At 39.2% G+C, this 17,875-nt stretch overlaps 1 protein-coding gene across 2 annotated transcripts in view; it reads right to left on the reverse strand.

The window, feature by feature from the left end:
• Positions 1 to 400: 400 nt before the first annotated feature.
• LOC126365941 (cytoplasmic aconitate hydratase-like) overlaps positions 401 to 17,875 on the reverse strand; it is a 357,848-nt gene continuing 340,373 nt past the window's right edge. For both annotated transcript variants that reach the window (XM_050008715.1, XM_050008716.1), the window contains exon 19: positions 401 to 880. The gene's annotated coding sequence lies outside the window, so the exon portion shown is untranslated. The remainder of the gene's footprint in view (positions 881 to 17,875) is intronic.

A 17,875-nucleotide genomic window follows, 5' to 3' on the forward strand; every position in this document is an offset into this window, starting at 1 on the left:
AAAATAAAAGTCAGAAAAAGAAATCTCCAATTACACAGCTAAACAAAAAGGTAATGCATGAATGAATTACAAAACAACTTTAAATATTTGCAGAAAACTACTATTCTTTTGTGCACATGAAATCACAGCATGGTCACTCAGTCAAAGGTATTACTATCAAGAAGTACATCTTCATCCTAAAATAAATTTCTGAGGAATGCTTTCCTATCACACAAAGGAATTACATAATAATAAATGTATGGAATCAATGATTATGAGATGTACCCATTTAATAGTGGCCACTGCTCTACTGGAAACTGCATCAATTTAGGAATATAGGAAATATGCAGATGGTAACAAGATTTTTCACTATTCTAACTGTGACAAACAAATTGAATTCAAAATAGAAAGTTTTCTCAAATAGTGATAACAATTTTATTTTTTTGTAACAAATATACATTTTCTTAAAACTGTGTTGTAAATGATTCATATGAGGCAGGGCACCTTCTTTCAGCTTATTTCTTTCAATACAAACATTTTTTCATATACATACAGGTTCTGTTTTAATGATTCACATCAATTATAACAAAATCCTGAGAATGAAGTAGGTATTATTGTCTACGTCAATAAAATCAGTCTTAAAATATGTATTTCTCAAATACAAAAATAAAAAGGTATAAAATAATCATTTAATGCAAAACTGGCACACAACTAATGCAATAAATGAGCCTTTGTTCTCCTGTTTTAACTCTGAGAATTATCACTCACATAATCACTTATTCCAGAGTACATATGATGCAGTCCCAATTAATGAACCCTTTATACCAATTTTATTGTAAACAATGAAAACAAAATATTCCTCAATTCAGTAATGAAGTACCATTTTGATGCAAATATAGACCTGTAACAAAAACATGTTATTAATACGGATTCATTAACTGACGTACTTTTCTTATTACTATAAGAAGAAAGAGCACGTGATTGTGACGATTAATCATTACAGGTAAGTTCGACAACTTTAAACTACCTGTATTTAAACCACCTGAAAGGAGCAGAAGTATGACCTGGTATTCACACAGAATACAAAGAGTACAGCTATCTATTAGTAGTTACATTAACAATATCACTCTGCACATAGGTTCCTTCTGGACCAAAAAAGGGAAAATAGAATTGTTGAAAAGGTTGGACATTTAGGATACATGTGGAGAGCATTACACTTGGTCTGAGGAGGAAAGATGAACAACAAAGTTGTCAGAGAGAGAAGCAAGCACTGCACAACCTTCACTTCAAAGACAATACACCCGAGTTTTAAGTGAAGATGGGTATACGAGGGTTAGATTAGATTAGGAACTTAAATAGTGGCAACTATTTATCCACTGACGATACAAAAGAGTTACATGTTTGCACTGTTACTGTCCTTCAAAGTAGTCACCAGCGTTGACAACGATGTGGAAGGCATAATATACCATTAGCAGAGCCTGTTCTGTTGATGGTGCGAATGGAGAGGTCTAATGTCTTTCAAATCTGGAACAGCTCTGAAGCGAATGCCACGGAATGGTTCCCTCATCTTCGGAATCAAATCAAAGTCCCAAGGACTTAAGTCATTATTGTTCATTTTTGGAGGATCACCTGCAACCAGCTTTGCAAAAGAAGCGGTGACAATTTCTGCGCAACCCACCCATCATTTTGCATGACAATGCATTGTCACATACAGCGCAAGCTGTGGCTGCTCTGGTCGATAGTACTGGGAAGTACTGTGCCATTCACTGTACTCCCCAGACTTGAGTACTTGTGACTGATTTGATTCTGAAGATGAAGGAACCACTTCGTGGCATTCGCTTCACAACTGTTCCAGAGATTCGACAGGCAGTAGACCACTTCATTCACACCATCAACGGAACAGGCTCTGCTAAAGGTATACTACGCCTCCCACATAGCTGGCAACTACTTTGAAGGACAGTAACAGGTGCAAACATGTAACTCTTTTGTATCAGTTGTGAATAAATAGTTCCCACTATTTAAGTTCCAACCCTCATATAAGGAAAAACACTTGTAATAAATACAGTAAAATAAGAATATATATATTAATAAAAATCCTAAGCAACACCAATGGAAGGAAATAGGTTGTGAGAAGCAGGTAACAGACTAAAATAGTTTGAATCAATGCAAGTGCCGAGATGAGATATACGTCGGGGGAGAGCATTCCGATTTCTGGCACACCGGGGTACTTAACAATGGGTATAGCAGAAACTAAGGTCTTTTGAGTCATGCCACAAAGCATGTTCATCAACTGAGTACTCAATGGAAGCTAAGTAGACAAAGTAGGTTCAGTCATGTGTTCAGTGACTGATTATTTTGATGGGGAAAATCATGCAAAAGTACACATGCTTGCTGGTAAATCAAATGAGAAGCTTCTCATCTGGTCCTATCTTACATGCTGCATATAAGTGGTTGGGCTTGAGTAGGTGGTAGTGGATGGGTGAACGAGACACTTACCATATTTTTTGCAATATACCTTGTCCACAGTCCAACAAATTCTACTGACGAGTTTTCAGATATTACTGAGAAACTTGAACAGGCATTTAAATTCAAGCCACAAAACGGGAACAGTTGAGAGGGAAATGGGTACCAGTACGTGAACAATAGTTACATGCGCAATAAGTGTAATAATCATAACAGAAATAAATCACTGTCATAATAATTTTAAAAGGGGAAGTGGAAATGGGAACTTTCATAATGGAAATCAAAACCAAGAACAAAGTATTGAGGGGTAGGAGACTCATGAAATGCAACACCAGAATACAAGGTCGAGAAACTAGAACTTGAGGCCTCTCCAGTCCAGAGGTGGCACAATAAACCAGGACATATTATTTTAAAAATTCTGTGGGTAAAAAATTTGACAAACAAGCCACAAATGTTGGACATGGAAGTTATAAGAATAAAACAAGGAATAATTTTAAACATTGCAGCCATAAAGAGGGTGAAAAAATATTGTAAAATGTATAAAGGGGGTTGCTAATGATGTGGGCTGAAAAATTTATTTTGTGAAAGGGAAGTTACTGATGGAATGAACATATGTTTGGTGGAAAACTGATCAGACGAGAGGAAGAGGTGCATCTGAATTTGTTGGAGGTGGAATGTATGACAAATTCTGATGAGGCACTAGTCAGTAGCAACAATTAAAGTAATGTAAGTGAAAGTAATGTAGATGATTTTGTATTGGAGAAAATAGGTAAAGCTACATGTGAAAGCAGCGAAGCTGTTGGCTCTTCTGCTGGATGATGAATTTTGTGGTGTATCACTGGAACTATGTGAAAGAATTTCTGAAGGCGGAATTGCAACAGTCTTGTCAGCTGGTGGTGATTTTTATTACATATCAGCAGATGTGGGTGAAATATTGTTAAGAGAGGTAAAGGTGATGTTTTAGTGCTTAAGTTGCGAAGGCTGAAGCTACAGATCTAGATATCTCAAAGGACAGAAATTGTGCATTTATTTCTGCTGATGGAAGTGCAATGATGGGTGCTGATGAAAGCATGAATTATCAATGTTGTGGAAGGATGAACGTGAAAATGTATTAGACGGCATATTAATGTAAAAAGTGGTGGAAGCACCCGAGAGCAGAGAAAAAGTAATGAAGACAAAAGTGGTTCTGAGTTGGGTGCAGTTCAAGAATACTGCGATTTCAAATGTGGTATGATTTAGTAGCAGCAATTTATACGGTGCATTGGCAGACGTTCACAGAGTTATTTATGGTGAATTCTATAAAATATCAATGGATGTAATGGATATTTTAAGTAAAGAAGCTTATGAGCTATCAGAGGATGTTAATGGTGTTGATTATCATAAAAGTTTGTAGTGTTTTTGTGGAAATAAGTGATGATACGTTTAAGAGAGACCATGTTTAAGTTGTGTGGCTAATTGTAAGAATGTTGCAGCTAGTGACACCACTACTTCAGAGGAAGGAAACAGTGTATGAACGCTTTGAGGATGATGAAATGAAGGATTCTGAGGGCAATTTAAAGCCTACAGATAATTTAGAGAAGGATAGGGAGAATATAGAAGTGGATAGTGAGGAAAGTATTTGTTTAGGGGGCAATGTTAGTTCTGAATGGTATGGCACGTAAAAAGGTGAATAATCTATTAATGACTGGAGATGGTATGGAAAAATATTGAAGACATTACTGCCTTGCTGGTGGGCACGGAAGAAGTATATAGCTAAAAGAGGTCCTGAATGGAGGAAAGACAAAACCAGGACAAAGGAAGTATTTACGGAATTGTTTGATGTTGATAATGAATTTGAGGGTTGGTCTGATGTGATGAAGTGTGCATTAGATATGGACGAGAAAGGTAGGAATATTGAAAATAATCTTTTGATGGAGAAATGTTTATTGAGAAGCAAAAATAAAAATGTACCCTGTAAGTGAAATAAACAATATTGATAAAGAAAAAAGTGTGAATTTATTGAATCTGAAACTGGTGTTCCATCAGTTGTCACAAAGTTTGTATGTATATTGAAGGAGGAAAGAGGGCTTGAATTCCGAGTGGCTGAAAAAGCAGAAAAGACTCACTTTGGTGAGACAGATATTGTAAGAGGAGGCAACAGTGGCAGAGTAGCACCATGTAAAATACAAATGGTATGGGTATTAATATGAATTGCAAATAAGTCTATTTTGATGTGTAGTTTCAAGAATTTTTGGGTTATTTCTGTTTTGTGTAAGTGATAATTTGGTGAAATTAAGATGTAGGTGATAAAGTATGGAGGCACTACTTAGTGCAAGGAGAGAGCCAACATTGACTTTACAACTCTTGGTGCACAGAGATCAGCAGAATTTAATCAATCTAGTTATATATGTAGGTGAGAAATACCAATTGTATTGTACATAAATTTGGGGGGAAATTTCATGGGGTTATTTAAATGTGTTACTTATAATACTTCAGATGCATTTTTCTGGGTGATTTATGTAGTTTATTTGTAATTATTGGTTGCATAAAATTTGGTGTGTGGAGGTCACCAGACCTCATTAAATTTCAACTGTTTGTGGGAGTAGAACATGGTGTTTCTTGCAAAGCATAAGCTAAGTTTTTGAGGGTATATTACAAAGGTTTATTATATAATGTATCATATTTTTGAAGGGCTTTGAATAGATTTATATATGAAAAATTCTGGGGTTAAATGGTATTGTAGTGCAAATATGTGTCAGCAATTGCTGAATGTATGCTCCAGCTATCTGCTAAGTTGCAAGGAAAGTTAAAAGGACATTTCTACACAAGGTAATACTGTTTTTAGTTTCTAATTATGTGCAAAATTGTATAGAAATGATAAAATGTTAATTGATTTATGGTATCTAACAAATTTCATAGCACAAAGATCGTGTTTTCTAGTGAGAACATGGACAGAGTGTTTGAAATGTTGAGCTGTATCTAGTTTTTAGCCTAACCTATGAATCAGTTTTTGCTTGCTATCCCCATTTGTGAATGTATCAAATGCACTGAAGAGGGCGTTAAGTGGGGATTCAGGAAGTCATATGATTATTGCTAACCACACAACAGTAGTATTTTGACAGACATATCATCCTTCAGCATTGACAGAGACTGCGGATTGATCCATGTTCGATACTGTACATGGTCAAGGGGCCACAAAATTTTGAAGAGGTGGCTGGAAGTGAACCATCTATACTTCGACATAAGGACACTGATTGTATGCTGTCTTGGTGATGGTGAAGTGCTACAGTGTGGTCAAAGCAAAAACATGCCATCACATGATAACAGAAGTGCTAAAAACTGTTGACAATGTCAAACTGACTTGAAATTTACACAAAAATTAGGTGTTTATTTGGGCATTTAATTAGTATGTCATAATTTTTATAATTTTTGTTACTAGATTTAGTAAATGCATGTTGATAAGGTGTTATATGACATATCCTAGGCAGTAAATGCTGTTTCGTACACCACCAGAAACAGACTTCTACTGTCCCATAATAAAATGAAATGCCTGCAGCCAGAACACCATCTTCAGGTCTTAACTGATGCTGAGGGGGAGAACTTCTGTTGTATACATGATCATTCACCTCTTCAGTGCCAGTAGTACAGTATAAGGGGTGTTCAAATAGAAATGAGCTGGAGGCATAATTACCGATACCAGTACCTGTATCTTAGAGTATTGACCCTGGCTATTGAGACACTTGTCCCACTGTGAAACAAGGCGGTGAACGGCTGTCTCATAAAATTCCTGGGGCTGCGATGTTAACCAGTTCTGCATGTACAGCTGGACATTACCGTCCGAATTGAATCTTTTCCCCTCATAGCCTTTTTAAGGGGACCAAAAATGGCGTAATCACAGGGAGAAGTCCAGGCTGCATGGAGGGTGGCCGAGAACTTCCCATTTGAATTTCTGTGGGACTGCCATGGCTGTTGGCCGTATGAGGCTTTGCACTGTCGTGGAGCAGAATGACCCCATGGGTGAGACTGTCCGGTCATATTGATTTGATTGCTTGGCTAAGTGTGGTCAAGGTTTGCAAATAACGCTGGGCATTCACTGTTGTCCCATGCTGCACAAAGTGAATCAGAAGGGGGCCATCTTGGTCAAAGAAGATGACGACATCCAGCTGTACATGTGGAACTGATTAACATCACAGCTCCAGGAATTTTATGAGACAGCCATTCGCCGCCCTGTGTCACAGTGGGACAAGTGTCTCAACAGCCAGGGTCAATACTTCTAATATACAAGTACCGGCTTGTAATTATGCCTCCGGCCCATTTATTTTTGAACACCCCCTATAAAATAACATCAAAATGACAGCTGCAGGTGTTTAATTTTAGTGTGTTACTGACTGGCTGAGGTCACGCAAACCATCAATCAGAAGGATGGACATTCAAAAACTTACACTACTGTTCTGACAAGCAAGTAGTACACTCTACTGTGTTACGTATGTATTTATTATGTTATTTAAGAATGTCAAATTTAGTGCCACAATGTGGCACATTAGCTCACTAACTTGGCCCCCTAAGTGTAATGTTATGCATATGTAGACGAGCAATTTGGCAGCCCAGAATAGGTACAAGGTAACGTGAAATTGTTGTATGGCTAAAGGGTAGTGGGCTCAGGGTGTGCTGCAGCCAGTGCAGTTATATGACTGTCTCCAGCCAGCTAGGTACAAAGACGAGCAGTATCACCAGAAATGGGTAAATCCCTAAGACAGGAATCCAGATGGCTGTCACTTGCGTGGCCTTTTATGCAGGAGTCAATGCACCAAGAAATGGCAGAGTGTCAGACAAGCTGAATGATTGCTTCTTACTGTTCTCTGAGAATCTATAATAATTTACACTCAAGTATTAAAGTAAATCATCTGCAATTTTGAGAAAATGATGCACATCCAATGACACAATAATATTTCAATATCTTTAGAACTACAGAAGTTAATATTTCATAGCGAATGAACATTTTCACACTGAATCTCTAAGTTAATGACTTAAGTTATTCATGTGATCTATACATACAATATCTCAGATAATAGCAGTGCACTGTAGCTACCATCTCTGAAAGCCACTATCTGCATCTATCTTATTTTTTAATTTATTGAATTTTTTTGTATTTTCATTACACAAATGTTTGTCAGAACCTCGTAATCTCCACAATTATACAGCAAATGAATATAATATGAAAACTTCACATATTGTCATACTTGTGTAGTTATTTAATGAACAATTTACCATTTTTCCAGTAACTTTACTTAAATGTTGACTGCAAGTGCTATAAACTTGTGTTAGCAGAAACTACACTGAAAAAGAGAACCATATGACACATCTGTCAAGAAGGCATAAATAATTGTTTAAACAATATTAAATGAAAATTCATTGTCATTTATCATGAGCACACTTGCACATCAAAACTGGCTTATTTATTTATGAGTCAACTATTACTTATATTAATTGTAAATGATCTGAATGTAACCAACTGTTTGACTTTTCTTTATGTAAATATTGTTGTAATATATTAGTTCAGTTCAGGAAGTTGTCAAGTCAAATTGTGTCTGTAGAGCTTAAGAATGATGTATTTTTGGTGAGGTCAGCCTGCAGTTAATGGAAAAGCAGACAGTAGCTGAACACTACAAGAATCAAGTGGGGAATGGGATTTTTCTGTGGCTCAACGAGTGATTCTGACCCTGTATGTCGAGTTCTTGAAGACGGCAGGCAGGCCTGCTTGCTATAATGTGCGTGATTCAGTCCTCTAGTTGACTGATCCTGGATGGTGAAAGGCTGCTACCACACTAACTTTTGAAGGGACTTTATGCTTCGAGAGGTCTAAATGTGCTCCAGAATAGGAGGATACTCAGAGCATGAGTTATGATTCACTGTATCACATGTGTCAGTTTATGAAGCATCATATTGAACTCTGAACTGTTTTGAGCTAATGAATATTTCATGTATTGTCATCACAAAGTGAACTTAGGTTTCACGTATCTTTGATAACAATTTAGTTTGGAGATATTGTTGACATTCTTATAGTGCTCTCAACATAACCTTACTGCATTTTCTGTCCGTATTTAAATTGAATATCATAGAGAAAACTTCCCGATTATTTGAGATGCCTTTCTTGAATAATTATTATTCAACATGATTCTCTGTCATCTACATGAATTACAGACATTAGAACAGATTATTTTATTCACTTAACTTTAATCCGAAAGCCAATGGTATTATAATATGTCTTTAACATGTATTTTGTATTTCTGTTTATTTTATAAACTCACAGTTCTAGCCAATGCAATGACTATTTGACTGCAGGATCACATCTCCAGGTTATTATATGCAGCGAATTAACTGTGGGGCACGAAAGCAGACGTGTGGGGCTCGACCCTATGACTACAGTGAGCTATTCATTTTTAACAGGTTTGTGCATAGCCCAAATACCTATAATAAGAATAAACTCAGGTAGAGACTCAACTGGTTTGTTCATATGGACTGCTGTTTGGAAAACAACTACTTGGCCTTAACCATTAGGTACTGTCACAGCTTACACTGGTGCACTTTGAATAATTGTTTATGATATGTACTAAATGTGAGAATCCTAAAAACAATGGAAGTAATGATATGCTAACAACAAAGGCCTTTTTAACACCTCTGTGAAGTTTAATTTTAGATCAAATGTAATAAAAAGTTGGCAAACAGAAATGTAATGTTCGTCCTCCAAGATTCTGAACAGAAATCCAAAGAGATACAAACACTTTTTGTTGTAATACAATGACAATTATGTTTATCATGTACATCATCATCTTCCTTTCAAGCTGTTCCAGCAGCACAAACAAAATCACTCCCATCTTTTTCAAGGTCTTCCAAAATCTCATTTCCCATTTGGCTTTCAGTTCTGGATATTCTGTGACCTGGCATTCTCTTGAATCTTCACGATACTTATGAATTTTTTCATTCAACATGTATATGATAAAGATAACTAAATTGGCAACTGATGAAGAATGGCTGGAATTATTAACAAGCAGTTATAACTATTATACAATTTTTGCACTTCTTTCAGGATATGACTATTTCCAGTGTAGCTTAGGATGGGTTCTAACAGCACACCATAAATTTAAGAGCAGATTCCACTCTTTGTCATGTCCCATACAATTATTTATTATTATGTCACACCATATCCAGACATTTAACTTCATTATGGCATTTATAAAAAGTAACAATATTATGAAAAGGATGGATTGCTACCCACCATAGCAATGACATATTGAATTGCAGACAGGCACAATGAAATAGCTGTTACACATCGAGCTTTCAGCCAAAGTCTTCCTCAGAAAAGAAAACATGCATACATGACCACTCTAACCAAATTGCAACTGTCTTGTTGAATGAAAGCAGCAGTGCAGAGTGGGGCAGGGAAGGGGGAAGGATAGCATGGTACGGTAGATGGAGAGAAGAGCACTGTACGCAGGAGTGTGCAAGGACTAGATGGCAGCAGGACAAAGCTGCCAGATGCAGCATTGGAAGGCTGTGGGGGAAGGTGGGAGGGAGGGGGTGGGGTGGGGGAGAGTGTGTTGTTAAGGACAGCTCTATATGCAGTTCAGAAGAGCACCAACCTTTAAAAACTGTGAAGGTGATAGTTATCCATGAAACACATTCTCCACACCCAAAATCATCACGGCTTCACCCTACATGTAACTGCCTTTTCATTATGACTATCTGCAGCTCAACATGACATCTTTACAAAGAGTAGCAATTTATCATTTTCACAAAATTGTAGATATTCCAACCCGGAGTTTCCAAGGTTTTATAAAAGATGATTGTCTCATTGGAAACTCCAAAAGATGATTGTCTCATTGGAAACTTCAAAAGATGATTGTCTCATTGGAAACTCCAAAAGATGATTGTCTCATTGGAAACTCCAAAAGATGATTGTCTCATTGGAAACTCCAGGCAGAAATATCAACAACATAGAAAGAGACATATTGCTACTTACTGTAACGAAAACATGTCAGGTTGCATATAGGCACAATTAAAGACTTGACTTAATTTCTTTGGCCCCTATGGGGGCATAGGGCATCCAGGAGAACTCACCATTCGTCTCTGTCTTTGGCCATTTGCCTCAATTCTGCCCAGGTCTTTCCAACTCTCTTTCCTTCCCCTTCCACTGTCCTCTTCCATGTGCCCCTTGGTCTTCCTCTCTTCCTTGTTCCCTGGGGATTCCATTCCAATGGTTTTTTCTCGATGGCTCCATCTGGTTTTCTCAAGGTGTGCCCCAACCAGCCCCACTTTCTCTCTTGTATCTGGTGTTCTATAGGTATCTGGTTTGTTATTCGCCAGAGCTCCTCATTACATATTTTTTCTGGCCACCAGATATTCATGATGCTTCGAAGACATCTATTTGTGAAGCTTTGTAACTGGGATGTTATCTTTTTATCCATTTTCCAGCTTTCACTGGTGTACAGAAGGACAGCCTTCACATTTGTATTAAAAATATGGATTTTTGTTTTGTATGTGATATTTCTATTTTTCCATATTGGATACAATTTTATGAAGGCAGCATTTGCCTTTTTAATGCAGTTTTTCACGTCATCTCCAGCTCCACCATCTTCCGCCACTATACTACCCAGATACAGGAATGAGTTGACAGTTTCCACCCGCTGCTCACCTATTAACAATGGCACCTCCATGTTCCCTGAATTTACTCGCATTTCCTTTGTTTTGCCTATATTTATCTTGAGGCCAGCAGTCTCTGCTTCTTCTTTCCGCAAGTTTAATTTAGCTTGCCTTGGAGCTAATAAAACTATGTCATCTGCAAAATCCAAATCCTCCAGACGTTTATGGATCCGCCACTGGATTCCTAGTCTCCTGCCTGCTGTGACTCTTCTCATAACAGAGTTTAGAATGAGTAGGAAAACTGTTGGTGACAAAATGCAACCCTGACGGACTCCAGTTGTTACTTTTATGGGCTCTGTCATATTTCCCTTGTGGAGTACCCAGCATTTGTAGCCATCATACAGATCTTTTATGATGTTTAAGATCTTCTGTGGTATGCCATACTTCTGCAACACCTACCAGATCTCTTAATGTTTCACGGAATCGAAGGCCTTTTGAAAATCAATGAATACCAGGTACATGGTTGCTTGGAATTCTTTGCTTTGTTCTAAAATGATCCTCAGAGTGTCAATAAAATCAACACAACTGTGTTGTGCCATAAAACCGGCCTGTTCTTTACGCAGTCGCTTTTCAAAGGATTCTTTAATTCTGTTTAAAATAGTTCTGGTGAGGACCTTACTGGGCACCGACAACAATGTAATACCATGTCAGTTGTTACAATCTGACAAATTTCCCTTTTTTGGGAGCTTTACCACCAAACCATTTTTCCACTCCTTTGGAGATTTCTCTTCAAGCTAAATATGCTTCAGCAAAGGATGGAGCATTTTAACAGTATTTTCAATATCAGCTTTTAAGATCTTCGGTGTTATGTTGTCTAGGTCTGGAGCCTTTGTATTTTTTAGTGTTTTCAAGGCAATCCTAATTTCGTCCATTGTGGGGCACTGCAAATTTAAATCTTGATCTTCTTCTACATCCTCTGGAACATCTCTTACTTGTTCCTCTTGGTTGTCTTCACAATTTAACAGTTCCTTAAAGTGCTCCCCCCATCTCTGTAGCTGTGCCTGTCGAGTTGTAAGCATCATCCCATCCTTGTTCTTAACTTGTCCTTCACGTCTGAAGTTCTTCATTGACAACTGTTTGCTAATATTGTAGAGCTCTCTCATATATCATGGTCTTGCTGCCTCTTCTGCTAATTTTGCTTGCTCATCTATCCATTTCCTTTTATCTCGACTTAGCAATGTTTTCACTTTTTTGTTCGCCTCCATGTATTCCTTGTATGCTTCGCTCTTCTGCGCTCTTGTCTTACAAAAATTTAATTTGAGTTTTAGTTCCTTCCTGTGGCTGATTTCATTCCACGTAGCATTGGAGATCCATTCCTTCCTTTGATGTGCCTTAAATCCTAAGATTTATTCTCCCACATCTAAATAACTGTCTGATTTTTTGCCAGCAAGTTTCAATTCCCTCTTCCATAAAGTTTTCTTCAGAGAGGACCTGCAATCTGTTTTGTAGTTAAAGGGCAAATGTTTCTTTGATCTGTTGGTCTTTTAATCTTGCCACATCTATTTTCTTGCACCTGTGGTTGAGCTTGATTCTATTTGCCACTATCTTCAGTCTGAATTCCGCCAAAACTAGGTGGTGGTCACTTCCAGCGTCTGCCCCTCTTCTATTTCTGACATCTAACAAAGAGTGTCGGAACTTGCGGCTTACGACTATGTGGTCTATTTGATTTTCGGTAACATGGTCTGGAGAAACCCACGTTATCTTATGGCAGTTACATGTGGAAACAATGTGCCTCCAATGACTAGGTCATGTTCAGCACATGTATCTATCAACATTTCACCATTTACATTCCTGATCCCCATTCTTGCCCAGTTTAGTGATGACCTTTCAGTTGGTAGTTGGTAGTCATACCAATATACAGAGGTTGGAACTTAAATAGTGGCAATTATTTATTCACAACCAATACAGAAGAGTTACATGTTTGCATCTGTTACTGTGAAGTCAAAGTATCCACCAGCAATGTGTAGAACCTGTTGCCAGTGATGTGAAAGGTGTAGTATACCATTAGCAAAGCCTGTTCTGTTGATGCTGCAAATGGAACTGTCTACTGCTGGTCGAATCTCTGGAACAGTTCTGAAGCGAATGCGACAAAGTAGTTCCTTCATCTTTGGAATCAAATCAAAGTCACAAGGACTTAAGTCTGGGGAGTATCATGGATGGTACATTACTTCCCAGTCCCACTGACCGAACAGAGCAGCCACAGCTTGCACTGTATGCGCCCACGCATTGCTGTGCAAAATGATGGGTGGGTTGCACAGCAAGTGTCGCTGCTTCTTTGCAAAGCTAGTCGCAGGCGATTTTCCAAAAATGAACAGTAATACTGCGAACTGACTGTCTGTTATGGAGGAATGTAATGCGTTAGGATAACACCATCGTAGTCATACATGAGAATCACCACAACTTTAGACCGCTCCATTCGCACCATCGACAGAACAGGATCTGCTAACAGTATACTACGTCTTCCACATGGGTGGCAATGGTTCTACACAATGCTGGTGACTACTTTGAATGACAGAAACAGGTGTAAACATTTAACTCTGGTTGTATTAAAGATCCGTAAAAAGCTGTGCAATGATTGCAGCAGAGCTGATAAATTTCATGGCTGCTTTCACAGGTGGCCCTGACCCTGATGGGTTAGGATAAACCTGTGACAAGACCTTAATAGGAAGTGCTGGGTGGGTTGATTGGGAAGTTTTTGCAGCTGGGTATTCCGCAGATACGTGATCCTAGTGGCAATGGGTTGGGAATGAGATTGGCATAGGGATGGAATAGGATGTTATGGAGGTTGGCTGGGTGACGGATCACCACTTTAGAAGGGGTGGGAAGGACCTTGGGTAGGTTGTCCCTCATTTCAGGGCATCATGATAAGTAATCAAACCCTTGATAAAAGATATGGTTAAGTTGTTCCAGTCTGGGATGGCTCTGGGTGATGAACAGGACACACTTTTGTGGCAAGTTCTTGGAGTAGTGAGAGGATTGTGGATGTGGGGGGAGATGGCATGGAAGATATGTTTGTGGACTAGGTATGGAGGACAGTGCCTGTCTGTGAAGGCCTTGGTGAGACCCTCCACATACTGAGCAAGGGAGTTTTTATCCCTTCTGAGTTTAATGATTTAAAGTTAAGATATATTTCTTGTTTGCAGTTTTGAGGTCATACACATATGTATAACATACGTCCAAGTCTTGCAATTGCTTTCTTACTTCTGCTAAACTGCTTATGTAGACATAAAAACAGAGTGTATTTATGAATTAAAAAACCAGATAGAAAAAAATTCACACGAGAAAACTGTAATCCTGTATTTTTCCATCAAAAAGTATGAACTACCAACTTGGTCCTGAAGCTTGTGTATGTGCTTGGAAAGCAATTTCCCACTATTTACGACATGTGTGACCGGGCGTGTTGTCAGGACACAGCAGCCAGTTCCCTTGACACCAAAGTTTGGGCCATTGTTGCCGCACATTTTCACGGAGCCATCGGAAAACGTCACAGTAGTATGCAGAATTCACTGTTTGGTTGGGTGGGACAAATTCTTTGTGCACAGTTCCCTTGGTATCAAAGAAAACGATGATCATGCTCTTTACTTTGCTTTTCACCTTTCTCGCTTTTTTGGGTCTTGAAGAGCCCAGACTCTTCCACTGGGACACTTGTTGCTTTGTCTTTGGGTCATAACCGTAAATCCATCACTCGTCGCTGGTGATAATTTGTGACAAGAAGATTGGATCATCAGATGCGGTCTGACAAAGGTCCGTGCACGCTTCAACATGCTGTGCCTTCTGATCAGCAGTCAAGATCCTTGGCATAAATTCTGTGGTGGTATGACGCATGCCCAATTTATCAGACAATATTCACTGACATGTCGCACAACCAATACCCACTTCACCCTCAAGGTCTTGAATGGTTCGACGTCGATCTGCACGAACAATGTCTGGTTTTGTACGGCTAATGGGCCTTCCAGTGTGAGCATCGTGTTCGATGTCTTTACAGCTGGCCCTGAACTGAGCATGCCACACACACACACACACACACACACACGGCTCATGCTCTGTCTCCCAAACACTTGTTGAATCGTTGCAAGGGTCTTTGTAGCACTTTTCCTAAGATTCGCACAGAATTTGATACACACACTGTCATGTTTGCGGAGCCATTGTAAAATCACCACAAACCAAACACAGAGTATTATGGAAATCACTGTTGACACGCAACATGTCCTCCCAGCTGAATGCCACTCCGCACACTGACTCACCAGATATGCAGCTCTCGTCACATAGCAGTGCACAGATCTACTACTCCTACTTTCCAGATAGCAGCACCAGTCCCGAAAATTTTGGATTCCATCTTGTAGCTTCACTTTTTCTGATATTGTTCCTCATACAAACGTTACATTTTATCTTCCTTTTCTTTTACATACAAGCCACTATGGATACATTTATTTCAACTGTTTCTCCTTTCTTTTTTTCCACATCTCACTTGACGTTTCTTGATGTCTGTCTTCTTTCTTCTGCCCAAGTGGATCCAATAGCCTTCCTTGGTTTTTCCTGGAAACCTTTGGAACATTCCAGTTTCTCTCTGAATGGCAGTCATTCCTCAAAATATTGTGGAGTACTTTGGAGTTCATCTATGCCCCTTTCAATTAATTTACATCATGTTTTATCCATTTTTAATTTACTGAAATAAGTGGACAGCTTTTTTGTCAGTTTGCTGGGATGTGTCCTTTGGATGTGCCCGTAGGAAGCTATTCTTCTTTTCCTAAGTATATCTGTAGTTTTTCCAGTATGAAAGAGAGCGCGTGCATGTGTGTGTGTGTGTGTGTGTGTGTGTGTGTGTGTGTGTGTGTGTGTGTGTGTATTATCAAAGTTCACTATTATGACATCTACTGTATCGTGTTTGCTCTTCAACTGGTCCCAAAATTTTCCTGTGAATCTTTTTCTTTGCAATTTCCAGTGCTTTTATCATTGCCTTCTTTAAGAGTCAAAACTTCTGCTGCATTAAATGCTTCTAGGAAGAATACAGCAGAGCAGTGTAACTTTTGCACTGAGATATACTTATTTATTACAAGCAACCTTAGCAAGTTAATATGCTATTTTTATCTTATTAACTCTTGCTTTAATGGATTCTTTCTCTGAAATGTTCAATTACTTCTCCTACATACTTCAATTTGTCAGTCCTTTCCATTTTTTCATATTTAGTTTTCATTGGGGGCTACCTTAATATTTATCAGATATTTGATTTTCTCAAAAAAACAACAATACCATGAAAAAGGATAAGATTGCTAGTCACCTTACAGAAAAGCAGAGGAGATGCTGAGAAGTAGTACAGAAAGAGGCCTTTTAAACATGTAAGCATTCAGAAGTGGACAACACACACACATTCATGCAAGCACAACTCACACAAATATGACCACTGTTTCTGGCCAGACTGCAACCAACTACCCATGATAGGAGAAGAAATATGGATGGTGGGGGTATGGAGGGGGCTGGGGCAGACAGGCGGAGGGACAGCAGGGTTGGGGGAGAGTAAAGTGCTGCTTGTGCAAGCACACAGGGACATAGTGAAGGAAAGGTAGGCCAACTAGGTACAGTCGGAAAGTTAGACTTATTGTCAGTATTTCTGTCCATATCAAACCTACTAACCACCAACAATATCTCCATTTCAACAGCTGCCATTCACAAAGCAGCATTCCCCTCTTGATTCAGTACCACCCAGATCTAGAGCAATTGAATCACATTCTCCATCAGGCTTTCGACTTCCTATCATCATGCCCTGAAACGAGGAATGTCCTACACACTATCCTCCTCTTCCCTCCCACAACGGTAATCTGCTGCCCACTAAACCTATACAATATCCTCAACCATCTCTACTCCACCCCTACTTCCAATCCTTTCCCACATGGCTCATATCTTTGAAATAGACCTAGATACAAGACCTGTCCTATGCATACTCCCATCATCATGTGTTCCAGTCCAGTCACAAGCATCAACCATCTCATCAAAGGCAGGGCTGCCTGTAGAAGCAACCATGTGTTCTACAAACCAAGTTGCAACCACTATGCTGAGTTCTGTGTGGGCACAACAGCCAACAAGCTGTCTGTCCGCCAAGAGACAGCTGGACAATTCAGTTACTCAGCATACTGTGCAACACAAAGTTTTTCACTTCAGATACTGCTTCACAGCCTACACCATTTGAATCCTTCCTATTAACACTAGTTTGCCTGAATCATGCAGGTGGGAACTCTCCTGCAACATATTCGACATTCCCGTAATCCCCCTGGCCTCTACCTTTGTTAGTCCCCGTCCTTCACTCACCTACACAGCCTTCCATTCCAACAATGCATCCACACTTTTTTTTTCCTTTCCTCCACCTCTCTCCTTTTCAACCCTACCGCCCCATCTAACCTTCTGACTGCACATAGCTGATTTAGTCTGTCTTCACCATGTCTTAGCATGCTCCCACAAGCAGAACTTTACTGTCCCCCATCCCTACCCTGCTATCCCTCCCACTCACCACCCCAGGCTCTTCCTACCACCCACCAACCAACCAACCAGACTGCTTCTCCCATCATGTTTAGTTGCTTACAATTTGGCCACAGATAGTGGTCATGTGCGTGCAATTTTTGCTTGCATGAATGTGTGTGTGTGTGTGTGTGTGTGTGTGTGTGTGTGTGTGTGTGTGTGTGTGTGTGTGTGTGTGTGTGGGTTTTGTCTACTTTAGAAGAAGCCCTTCTTGGTGAACACTTACATATTTAGCAGTATTTTT

This window comes from Schistocerca gregaria, chromosome 4, assembly GCF_023897955.1.
Source record: "Schistocerca gregaria isolate iqSchGreg1 chromosome 4, iqSchGreg1.2, whole genome shotgun sequence".
Taxonomy (NCBI): Eukaryota; Metazoa; Arthropoda; class Insecta; order Orthoptera; family Acrididae; genus Schistocerca; species Schistocerca gregaria.